Here is a 12697-nt window from a genome sequence, read left to right on the forward strand (position 1 = left end):
TCGTGTCATTCCTTCCTGTCTCTGCCTTCATCGCCTGCAGTCTCACTTCTCGTCTAGACTCTCGGGCCGCTCCTCTCCGAGCGGCTGACTACCCTCTTCCTCCTTTCGCCCCCCTGCGCCGCAAACCCGGGACTGCATTTCCCGGCAGGCGCCGCGGCGCGCGGCCAATGAGGTGCTGAGGATTTGGCGGCGGCGGCGGCGGCGCTCCGAGAGCCGGGTCGGGGGGGCTTTGTGCGCGGCGGCGGCGGCGGGAGCGGGCGGCGGCGGCAGCGGCGGCCAGGACGGAGGCGGAGGCCGAAGGGGACTGTTCACTGGTCGCTGCGGAGAGGCGTGCGAAGGCCAAGTCGAGTCCCGAGGACCTTGCTGCCCCGGCCCGGCCGCCAGCCACAGCCTTCTCTCTAGCAGCAGAAGCTGCGCGGCGACCCCCCATCCTTCCACCACCCCTGCCCACCCCACCTCCCGCAGCCGTCCTCCTCTCAGTTTTACGCCCGGGCCCGGCCCGGCCGCGGCCCTCCTCGGTGCCGGCAGCCATGGCAGAGGCGTCCGGCGCGAGGGAAATCTAGCCCGGGGATTTCATGCGGCCTAGCTCGGTTCCGTCTCCTCCCCCCGCAGCCCCGGCGGCTGCCCGCACCCCAGCCCCACTCCGGGCCTCCGTGTCTCTCCTGTGATCGTACTGACACGGCCGGGGGGTTAGAATGGAACAAACTGAAGGTAAAGCGAATGCGTGCGCGCGCGCGCGTGTGTGTGTGTGTGTGTGTGTGTGTGTGTGTGTGTGTGTGTTGGAAAGAAGGGCTGAGGAGGGAACGACGAGGAGGGGGCGACCTAGGGATGGGACCTGGGTAGAGAGACCCCAGCAGGGATGGGAGGACAAGCGGGTGGCCGGAAAGGGTTGGGGGGAGCCTAGAAGGTATAGCAGAGGGCCAGGTGGGGGGTGTGGAGGAGACAGGGAGGTGGGGCAGGGGAGGTAGGATTGGGATAAGAGATGGAGTGGCGCTGAGCTGGGAATTGGGAGTAGAGGTGGGATGGGGGCGGGGATAGAGATGGAACGGGGGAGGGGCAGGGAAAGAAGAAGAGTTAGGTTTGGAGAAGATTAGGGACCTGGGTGGACTGAGAAATAGGGATGTTTGGGGGTGCAGTGTAGAAACTAGAAGAGTCTTGGGGAAGGGGGTGAATCTGATGTAGAAATGGGGCATCAAGAGAGAAACGAGGGGATGGAAGTGGAGGAAACGGTGGATTAGGAAAAGGGATAAGAAATTGTTGAGACAGGATGCATGGGAAGATAGGAAATAGACTCAGGAAACTGGAAGACCTAGGATTGGTATGGGGAAGGAAATTAACTGAATGTTGAGAAGGATGAGAACTATCGACCAAGCATCACAGTGTGGGTGGAAAAGAAGGGGAAGGGGGTTGTTAAAGGAAGAGAAAGCCTTTTGTTCCTATATTTCTGTGTATTCTGGGCCTTTTCTTTCAAGGCTAGAGAATATAGAAGCTAGTGGTTATGGTGTGATTGTTGTGAATTGGGGAGGTGTGGGTTTTACTGTTTTGAGGGAGGAGGAGATGTGTTAGTGTTATGGTAGCAAGACAGTAGAGACATGGCCATAATTTGATGGTTTTGCTGAGGGAGTGAAGACTGTTCAGATTTAAAGGGGGTAGGGGCAGCCATGTTTGCTGCCAGGCACTGCAGTGTAAATAAATTCCTTCTTTCCGACATCAGTGTGAATCTGGAAGGGGCCAGTTCATATTGTTAACCCCCTTTCTTTCTATTCATGAACTCTTCCCATACATCTTGTGGTAATTTAATATTCATAACCACCAAAGGAGGTAGTGATGTGTTCCATCTTGTGTGTTTTGCTTCTCCCCCCCACCCCCTTTCCCTCTTCCTTCTGGTTGCAAACAAGGCATGCTAATGAACTGCAGTGTAAAATTAACCCTTTTTATAAAGTTGAAACTGCATTTTTACTAGCTGAAAGAATTATTACTATCATATTTCAAATGTGATTATAAAGTCTTAAATATTGAAAAATCATTTGTTTTAGAAGCTTCAGAAGCAGTCAGCATGCTTTCTGAAATTCTTTACGTAAACAAGGAAATTGCATTGGTTATTTTTCTTGGGCTTGTGCTCTTGGCAAAGCACTGTGGGGGTGAGAAGGGGTAGAAAGATCTGCTTATGATAGATTATCTGCTTGCTGTATTTTGAATGTTGGAAAATTCAAAATATACGTATTTTAAAATAGTGTTTCTGGTAGTTCATGCTTATAGGTGATGGGTGTGTTATGAAGTGTTTTCTTTTTTTATGCACTCTCTCTCCTCCATCCCTTCCCTTTGCTTTCATGTGTCTGGCTCAGTACAGTCTCCAAATGCCAGTTCAGCATAGTGCAATGATCTATGAAGTAGGCATGCAGTTCTTAGAGCCTCAACGAGGCGCCAGTTTTTTGGTTTTTTGTTTTGTTTTGTTTGCTTCTTTTTTGGTGGGAACTTTAGGCTACTCTCAGGAAAGCTACAGTAACTCTTCATTGTATCAAAATGTAACTACTTAGATAATTTGAAATGGTTACTGTTACAAAAGGTTTAAATCCTGACAAACTTACAGTAGATAAATTGTTAAGTGTAGCCTATTTTCTTTTCATATTGAAAGGGATTAAGTGTGTGTGTGTGTGTGTGTGTGTGACCTTTTGTTTTTGTTTTATAATTGGAATTGGGGTAATCCAAACTTTAATACATCATATTGATTTTGAAACTGTTGTCTACTACCAGAACGGCCTGTTAAAATTGTGCTATGATGGACTCAAACCAGTTGTACTACATATTGATTTAACCTGTCTTAATGCAACATCCTTTCAGTTGTTATAAAGAAGTTTAGGAAGTGTTCTTGGTGTGTTGGAAGAATGAAATTGAATATCGTTAGAGTAGTACTTCATGAGGGTATTTTTAGTTTAAAGGCCAAATTTACAACTTGGAGTATTTTGGTTTGATGATACTCAGTCTGAATTTTAAAAAATTCTGTGAAGAAAAGTTTCACTCAAAAATGCCATTCACTATGCTTTTTGGAATTTATTTTTATGGAGGTGTTTCATTTTTATGTTTTCCACTCAGTTGAATGTTATTTATAATTAATTGGCAAATTGTGTACATGAACTATCAGTTCCCTAAATTTTTAGGAAAATGAGAAATTGCTGTATGTTAAAATAAGAAAAAACTCATACTGGAAGCTTGAATTACTAACAGCAACAAAAAATTGTATTCCTGTGTATTCAGCGGTCAAGATCAGGGTCTCCTGCCTAGCTATAAAGAGTATTCTGGCTCCTTGGATGGGTATCCATATAATGAAGAAGACTGTTCTAGTTAGATGATAATTAATTAAAATCCAGACTTTGCAGTGATTACTGTGTCCATCAGCACACCTGCTACCTGCAGTAGCTTTTTAAAAAACTTTATAAATATGCTCTTTCTTATAGTAATCAGATTGGTTGAATTTTGGATAAAGGAAATTGGTTGCCTTTGAGATTGGTCATCATCGAGTGGATTGTCGAATCTGATTCTAAAGATACTCAGTTTCTGGAGTTTATAATATTTACAATAATCATAGCAAAGCTGCTAATAGTCATCTTCTTACAATGTGTTATGCTGAGTGTCTCACATGTATGGATTCCTTTTATCCTCCCAATAGTTGTATGAGGTTAGTACTATTAACTCCTTTTTACAGGTGGAGAAATTGAGGTTGAGTAACAACACCACATAGATGGTAACTAGCAAAGCCAGTATTTGAATCCAAGTCTTTCTAATTACAGAATCTGGATCAGCAGAACTTTTAGTTTCTTTTAAAATTTTTGTAAAGATAATATATATTCATTATTTAAATTTTTAAAAATATTATAAAAGGCTAAGAGGTTAAAAAAAAAAGTTGACACCCTGTTTCCCCCTGATAACCATTAAGTTTCTTCTGAGTCCTCCTAGAAAATCTCTGTACATACATATGCATATCTGTCTTTAAATGCGTACAAATTGGGTTGTACTGTCTGCATTTTGCTTTTGTGTTTTAATAGGCTACCTGGGACATCCTTTTAAATGAGCACATATTGATCTACAACTTTTTTTTTTTTAAGGATCATCTAGTATTCCATTGTTTGGAATATTGATTAACATTAGGATGTTAGCAGGTTTTTTGCTATTTTAAGTAATATAGCAGGTCTTGAATTAAGTCCCTAACAGCCTATTTAAATGGAGGAGATATAGTACAACTACTTTATTTTATAAGAGAATACAGAGGCCTAAGGAAGTTAAGTTCAAGGCTTTGGTGACAGACCTGTTACCTGGCTCTTTATACCACACTGTATTACTTCGTTATTATGAAGGTATTTGAGCTTTCTGTAAAAGCTCAAGGTGAGGGGGAATATTCAAGGTTAGGCACGTTTAGCATAATGAGTGCAAGGGGATTAAGTTGCAGTGAGGCAAAGGATCTTGTTTCGCTTTTTTCATACTTTGTTCACCATATTGTACATATGGCATATGTACAAAATATTTTTGCATACGTAAATGAACCCTGTGCAGGTATCTTAAAGTGTGTGTTTTGGGTATTAAAGTGGTTTTGACAGAATTTTTTCTGTTTTAATAAAATCAGTGAAATAAGATAGCAATGAAATGAAAAAATAAGAGGTCCATCATGGTCCTGGAAAGGAACTTGGAAAGAAAATTGAGGCACTGGTAAGTTTTTTAAAATGAGCTAAAAAATAGCTCATTGAAAACAAGTTTTAAAAGATCTTAGCAGGCACCACTGATTATTTTTAATTATTTTTGTCTATCAAGAAGAAAATAAGTTACCATGGATACTTATTCATTGGGTTCTTTTGAAACAAAGACTGTTTTAGACACTTAAAAAATTAAAATCATTAAAGCCTTAAAAAGATTTAGAATTTGGTATCTATAAAATCTGTTTCTTGGTGCAATGGTGATTTTAGTTTTACTTTAAAAAAAAGTAGAGCCTGTTATTTTCTGAAAGAGCAACTAAGATGATTTATTCCTTTGTTAATAAACAACATGCCCAGCTTTTGAGTTTTTAAATGAATGGCGACCTTTATTTCTGCAGGCTAATCTTCTTATAGATATTTATAAAGGTACATTTAAGAAATTGATTGTACTACAACTACCTAACACATTTTTAAAAAACTTACAGAGTTTTGGTTTTCGTTTTTATTGTTGACTTTACTAAGTACTTAATAAGTACTTTCAAACACTTCTGTATTATGTTGTGCCTGCACAGTGTGGCATAAAAAGAAGGTGAAAGGCATATTTAAAAATTTTGTGAGTTTAGAGAATGTTCAGTTTTTATTAGATGGATATGTGCTGTTATTCCTAAAGTACATCTGCCCATTGATGAGATTTTGAATTTGAAAATTGAAAAAGTGTTCTTGGCTTATTTTTAAATTTTTTAAGATGTGGATCTGTGTCATCACTGACTGATATACAATAATAACTCTTACTATAATTTCTTACTAGGTTCCTTTTTTTCCATAGATTTAGAGCTATGCTGAGAAAGTGGATAGGACAATGAAAAATTTTTATATAAGTATATGAATTCTGTATGTATGATTTATATAAATAGATGAATAAATAGATGAATTTATCTAATAATACCTTGCACTTACTACATCTTCTGAGATGTTTGATTGAATTCTTATGCAAAAACTTGGCTTTTTTTTAAAATGTGAAGTTGGAAAGCACAAGAATTATTTAACCCGAATTTAAAGATGGGAAAATTGAGATTTCAGGAAATCCTTAGGCCAAATAGATTGACATGTTAAGTAGAATAAGGTTTTCAGATTTCTGTCTGATTACTTAAAAATAATTTTTTCAGGGGTGCCTGGCAGTCTCAGTCAGTAGGGCATGTGACTCTTGATCTTGGGGTTGTGAGTTAGAGCCCCACGTTAAGGGTGGAGCTTAAAAAAACCTTTTTTAAAAATATGTGTTTCTTGACTTTTTTTCATAGCCTGCATTAATTTAATAGATAAACATTAAATAACAAAATATTTTTCTACCATAGAACATGCTTTTTAAATTTTGGTATAATTTATGTACATACATCTTGAAATATAGAAGTAGATATTTTAAATTTCAGAAATGTATATATTCTTGTGATTTTGTGAGTTAAACAAAGCTTATTTTATCAAATTGATTTGAGGTTAAAAAGTCTTATATGGAGGGGCGCCTGCGTGGCTCAGTTGTTGGGCGTCTGCCTTTGGCTCAGGGCGTGATCCCGGGGTCCTGGGATCGAGCCCCACATCGGGCTCCTCCGCTGGGAGCTTGCGTCTTCCTCTCCCACTCCCCCTGCTTGTGTTCCCTCTCTCGCTGGCAGTCTCTTTCTGTCAAATGAATAGATAAAATCTTTAAAAAAAAAAAAGGAAGAAGTCTTATATGGAGGCTTGCTTTTACCTAATGGCATTTTGGCTGTAGCCAAGGCAGTATTGTGTCTGTTGAGTCTTGTCTTACTAGTGTCTCTTAGCTGTAGAGTCTTAAGAAAACTGTACATTTAAAAACACACACACACAAAACACCTTAAAAAAGAAACATTTTTAAACTTTCAAGTTGTGAAACATGACATATAAAGAAAAAAAGGACAAAACCTAGATGTACAGTATAAGCAAATAATTAGAAAGTAAACATCACGTAGTCACCACCCGGGTAATAAACCCTTTAAGGAAAACTACAGAGACCACCTCATCGGTTTAGCTGGTATTGCCTTAGTGGTAGTCGGGCTTTCAGGGTAACGATATGTTGAAAGTAACCTGAAAAATTAATAACCATGAGGGGTCAGGAAATGTAAAAACTGAATCACCAGTTTTTGTTATTATCAGAAGTGTTATCTAGATAATTTAAAAAACCTGTTTCCTAGCAGTGTAGTCATTTAGTGATTTGAAATCTTAGTGCTGTATTAATGAATGTGAAACAAAAAATAACACTAAATTCTGTAAGAATCATGCCATTTTATACAAAGTGTTTTTTCAGAGTTCATCTCTGTTGCAGAGTTTTGGTGGAATTTAATGACTGCTGGTTTTGGATTAATGTGCAGATTCTAGCAGTGACTCTTGCCTAGAAAATGTCCAGCTTGCCTATATATTAATATTCTAACTTAAGTATCTTATTTTATGAAAACTACTTTGACTCTCTCGCTTTCACATTGATGTAACCATTCCAGAAGTATTAACCTGAGAAGTAATCAGCAGTGACCATCTATTTTGACACTTCATCCTTGATGCTTCTTGATTCTTACCTTTTCTGTATTTTGTCTAGGTGAATCAAATTTTTTTTGAAACTGGAGAAACTTACTTTGTTTTGCTTCCCTGTCTTACTAGACTGTTTTCTTACATGTTCGGAGAGCTAAATGTTGGTTTTGAGGATTTCGATAGCAGAAAGACTTGAATTTTTTTCCTTTCTACCTGGCAAATACAGCCTATTTGCATAAATTCCGCAATGTGGATTTGAAAAAGACATTTTTACAACACATTTACATACATAAATTAAAGTCTTTATTTGGTTATTGTAATTTTGTTACTTTAAGCTCTTTGTTTCTTTTATGATTTGTGCAGGATCCAAATACATTAGAACATAGTATTTCATATTTGATTGTGATGAGAAACTTCTTGCTGTGCATTACCATACCCTTGAATTCCTTTCTATAATGCAGTAGAATGTTGTTCTTTTTTATTCTGGCTAATTTTTCCCCTAGCAAAGATGATAAATAATTATTTTAGATTTTGAAATGAACATACATGTTGAGTTTTCCTAGATGTGAAAGCAAACATGACTTAACACACTTTTTTAAACCTAGATTAGGTAATTTGACTTTGCGTATGAAGTAGAGTTAATATGCTTTTGGCCAGCTCATGGTTTCTGTGTTATCACCTGTAAAATTAAGCATGGATCATTAGAATTTATTTTATTGGGGATAGAATTAGTTAAGGTTTTAAGGTATTGAGGTTAACGTATTAATTAAAGCATTGCACACACATACATCACACACACATAATACTCCTAAGAAATGCTGATAGCCCTGTTAGTTTTTACTTTTTAATGGAAAATTTGTACTTTTCCAAGTGGCTACTGGTTTAAAAATAACATTTATTGTATTTAAGTTATGAAAGGATTGTTTATTGTAGAGAAATTGAAAACCAGTAAGATGTAAAAAAGATTAAGATCACTTGAAAGCCTGCCAACTGGAAGTAGCTATTAACATATCTTTATCTTTCCAGTGTTTTTTCTTACACATCTATGTATTTTTTTAACAAACTAGGATTATACATTAACATTATTTTGTAACATGCTTTATTGTGAAATTAATTTTTTTGAGAATGTGATTTTTTAAATCGATATATAATTTCGTTGTATGGGTGTACCATATCAGTTTACCATTCTTCTGTTGATGGTATTCTAGGCAGTTCGCACGTTTTGGATATTATGATTTGATGACCATCCTTACACATTAAAAAAACAAAAAAAAAACCCTGTATGACTGTGATTATTTCATTACAATAAATTCCTAGAATTAGAATTACATAACAGATACGAACATTTCAAAGGGTTTTTAGAAGATTTTATTTGAGAGAGAATGAGAGTACATGTTCGCGCACACACATACTGGTACGTGAGGATGGGGAGAGGGGCAGAGGGAGAGAATCTCAAGCAGACTCTGCCTGAGCACAGAGCCCATGTGGGCTGCTCTCACAACCCTGATATCATGACCTGAGCCGAAACCAAAAGTCTGACGCTTAACTGACTGAGCCACCCAGGCATCCCAGGTTTTTTTTTAAATAAGTGTTGTTGGGAAATAATTCACATACCATATAATTCACCCATTTAAAGTATACAATGCAGTGTTTTTTAGTATATTTGTAGAATTGTGCAACCATCACCACAATTAATTTAATTTTATTATTTTTTAAAGATTTATTTATTTGAGAGAGAGAGTCGGTGGAGGGGCAGAGGGAGAGAATCTCCAAACTGACTACCCACTGAGTGCGGAACCCAGCACAGGGCTGGATCTCATGACCCTGAGATCATGACCTGAGCCGAAACCCAGAGTCAGACACTCGATGGACTGAGCGACCCAGGTGCCCCTCACCACAATTAATTTTAGAACATTTCTAGAAAATATTGAGTCAGTTTAAACTCCCAACAATGTCAGAAAGGCTTTGTTAAATGTTTTATTTTTAAAGTGTAGTACAAATACACAGTAACACAATTGCTTGTGTGATACATACTTTTTCTTTGTAATCATCAGCATTTATTGTTTTAAATTTTATTTCCAGCTTTATTGAGATATAATTGACTGATACATACTTTACATCCACTTATGAGTGAGTTTAGAAAGTCATTGATGAAAAGAAGATGCTCCTATTTCCTATGTTAAGAAAACCTGACACGCAAAGTTTCTTAAAGTTTAAGAAACAAAGTATATGGCCGATTTTTTTAAATTATGAAATCATTCTCCTGTCCAGTCAAGGTGCCTTTATTGAAAGAGGTTGTATGTGGTTTAAAATGTTCTTTTCGTTCATATTTTATTTAGAAACATTTTAGAAAATGTCTATAGAAAGTGTGCTATACCTGTATAATTAAAGGTAACAAATTTGTTATCCTATAGAAAGTATTTTTTTTTCTTATTGAGAGATTTGCTTTGCTCTACCTGACATTCACCCTGAAAGTTGTTCTGTCATTCTGATTGCTTTAAGCCATTTAACAAAACATCTCCCCCCCCCCCCAACTCAGTGGGCAGTGGAGTGTAGGGCAAGAATCAAGGAGACCTATTCCCACCCTATCAACAAAGGCTCAGTTGTTGTCATCTCTGGAGATGAAAGTGACTGCTTTTTGGAGTTACAGGGATCCAAAGTAGAATTGCTAGAGTGTACCTGGAACTCTACCAGGCATATAGCTGATAATTAATGACTTTTTAATATAAGAAAAATAATATTTGCAAAATGAACTAGCTGTTAGTCCCATGTTTAATGGATGAAGAAATGAACTCAGTTGGCCTGCATTTGCTTTCATAGAAGTTAAAAGTTGAATGGTAACTAATGCTTGAACAGAATCGTTGCATGGGTTATATGAGTGTTTCCCAGTTGTAAGAATTCGTGCTGGTACGAGTACGAACATGAAGTTAACTTTCCAGTCCAAATTTACTTCCACTGTTGTTATTACAACAGCATGATGGCTGTAGCTTCAGCAACGCTTAGTTGATTAAGCAAATAGGTGATAGTGTAAAATTTGAGTATGTGGTATGAAGTGCCTTATGTTGTAACTTTTAGTGCTTGTTTTCAAGATAAAATGTTGAATACAGTTGATCCTAAAATACTAAAGTGGTAAACCTGATGAACCAAAAACCAAAAACTGGTTTTTAGAGGAAAGATAAACTCAGTAAATTATGATTTTAGATATTACAATAAATTACTTAGTATTTTTAAAAGTACATATTTCTACAGTATATTCTCTTTTTGCCCTGCTGTGGGGAATGGAGACTACGAGGTAAAAGAAAGTCAAATTTGAACATTTTACAATTTTAAGAACCAGTCTCAGAAACCACTGTATTATAACTTAAAAGTTTGTTGGCGAAAGAGTTAGGAAGATATGTGGATCAACTTGTTAGTTTACTAGATTTCATAGTGAATGGAACAAGATGACTGATAGGAGTTACTTAGCTTGTAGTAATTTTCTGTGTGAGCCAGTACCCTTGATGTAAGGGATTGAAAAATAATTTAAATTTTCTTCAAGTGGTAACACAGTGTCTATTGTTGGTGGGTGTGGTCAAGAACAAAGTGAAGACAGTTGAGGTTAAACCAGATAGGTAAGGGAAATAGGGTATATTACTAGTAAGTTTTGTATTGGTACAAAGCAGTTCGGTAGTACTGTGGTTTAGTCAGGAAAAAATAAGAACTACAAAGCAACCTAAAATATTCTATAACAAAGAAATCATAGTCAAATGAAATCTGTGTAATTGTATTTAGTGACACACTTTCTAGTTTACTGAAATACAATATAGCGTTGTTTGGTTTATTTATTTGTATTTCATTCATTGTGTTCATTTCATTCAGATCACTTCGTAATACAGGATATTTTAATATCCTTAATTGTCATCCACATGGTTTTCATGGAAAATTTTTAAGTGAAAATTTCAGAAAATATTTGGGGCAACACCACTAGAGTTAAACAGATTGTGGTGTAGTACAGTTATGCTTTTAAAAATAGTGTTGCACTTTTATTAGTAGTATAGACTCAGAAAAATTAAAAATAAAAATTAGAAGAAAATATGCCACTTGTCTAACACACCTTGATTACTTAGAGAATTTTGTAGAAAGAAACATAGTGGTCGTGCTGATCTTACCCTCCACCATTTTATTTATTTATGGCAATAGATATTGGTTGTGAATTTCATATAATTGTTTGCTCTTTCAAATAATGAACATCTAGGTGTGCCCGGCTGGCTCTGGTGGAAGAGCATGTGACTTGGGGTCGTGAACTGAGCGCCACGTTGGGTGTAGAGATTATTTAAAAATAAAATCTACTTTAAAAAAGAAGGCAGGGGAACGCTGGGTAGCTAGGTGAGTTAAGCATCTGACCCTTGGTCTCAGCTCAGGTCTTAATCTCAGGGTCATGAATTCAAGCCCTGCGTTGGGCTCTGCTGGATGTGGAGCCTACTTAAAAAAATAAAACAAATTGCATCTTTATGTAAAGTTAACATGGTAGGTAAGATCTTAAAGTTAATTTTTTTAAACCATATATATTCTTGTCAGAATGAAAATCCAAACCATACATGTATTTATTGATAACTAGGAAGAATCACAGCCCAGTTTCCCATTGTTTGGGGTCATTTTCAATTATCTGGCTCACCTGATTTAACCTCCATTATGAGCTATACCCAGAAGCCTAAAGATGTATATCCCTTCAGAATTCATGCAGCTAAGTTAGAGGTAGAATCAGAACAGAACTAAAATTCAAGTCTCATTACTGAAAGACCAATGGCAGAGTACATTTTTGCTTACCCCCCGATTTATCTGAGTCTTATTCTCATATATAGATCTGATTACTAAACCTCTTCTGGGGCTTCTTTCTGGCTTCACAGGACTAGTCACCCATTTCTTCAAAAAGTTTATGATGAACCTTATTTTTTATAAGCTCTTTTGGAATGTTTTTGTTTAGTTCAAATTTGAAAAATAATTTACATCAGCACTGTCCAATAGAATTTTTTGCAATGATGGAAATGCTTTATATCTATGTGTTTAATTTGGCAGCCACTGGCTGCATACAGATATTAAACACTTGGAATGTGGCTAGTGTACCTGAGCACTAAATTTTTAATTTAATTTAATTTTTATTTACTTAAAATTAAATAGTCACATTTGGCCAGCACAGATTTAGATATTCTTTTTTTTTTTTAAGACTTACTTATTTACTTTAGAGACAGAGAGAGAGTGAAGGTGCCTGAGAGAATCTGAAGTAGATTCCCTGCTGAGCACAGAGCCCAACATGGAGCTAGATCTCATGACCCTGAGATCATGACCTGAGCTGAAATCAAGAGTTGATGCTTAACTGAGTGAGCCACCCAGGCATCCCTAGAATTTCTTTTTTTTTTTTTTTTTGAGAGAGAGAAAGAGAGCACATGCACCCCCCCCCCCACGTGCGCATGCACTGTCGGGGTGGGGGCAGAGAAAGAGGG

The 12697-nt window shown here is 37.2% G+C and overlaps 1 protein-coding gene across 6 annotated transcripts in view; it reads left to right on the plus strand.

Annotated features, from left to right (window-relative positions):
• Positions 1-212: 212 nt before the first annotated feature.
• Positions 213-12697, plus strand: part of NSD3 (nuclear receptor binding SET domain protein 3) — a 115908-nt gene continuing 103423 nt past the window's right edge. For 5 of the 6 annotated variants that reach the window (XM_087856393.1, XM_087856394.1, XM_045779361.2 and 2 more), the window contains exon 1: positions 213-711. The gene's annotated coding sequence lies outside the window, so the exon portion shown is untranslated. The remainder of the gene's footprint in view (positions 712-12697) is intronic. The other variant, XM_045779364.2, reaches the window with a different exon arrangement.

This window comes from Ursus americanus, chromosome 27 (assembly GCF_024610735.1).
Source record: "Ursus americanus isolate L20-20 chromosome 27, mUrsAme1.1.p, whole genome shotgun sequence".
In the NCBI taxonomy this organism is placed as follows: Eukaryota; Metazoa; Chordata; class Mammalia; order Carnivora; family Ursidae; genus Ursus; species Ursus americanus.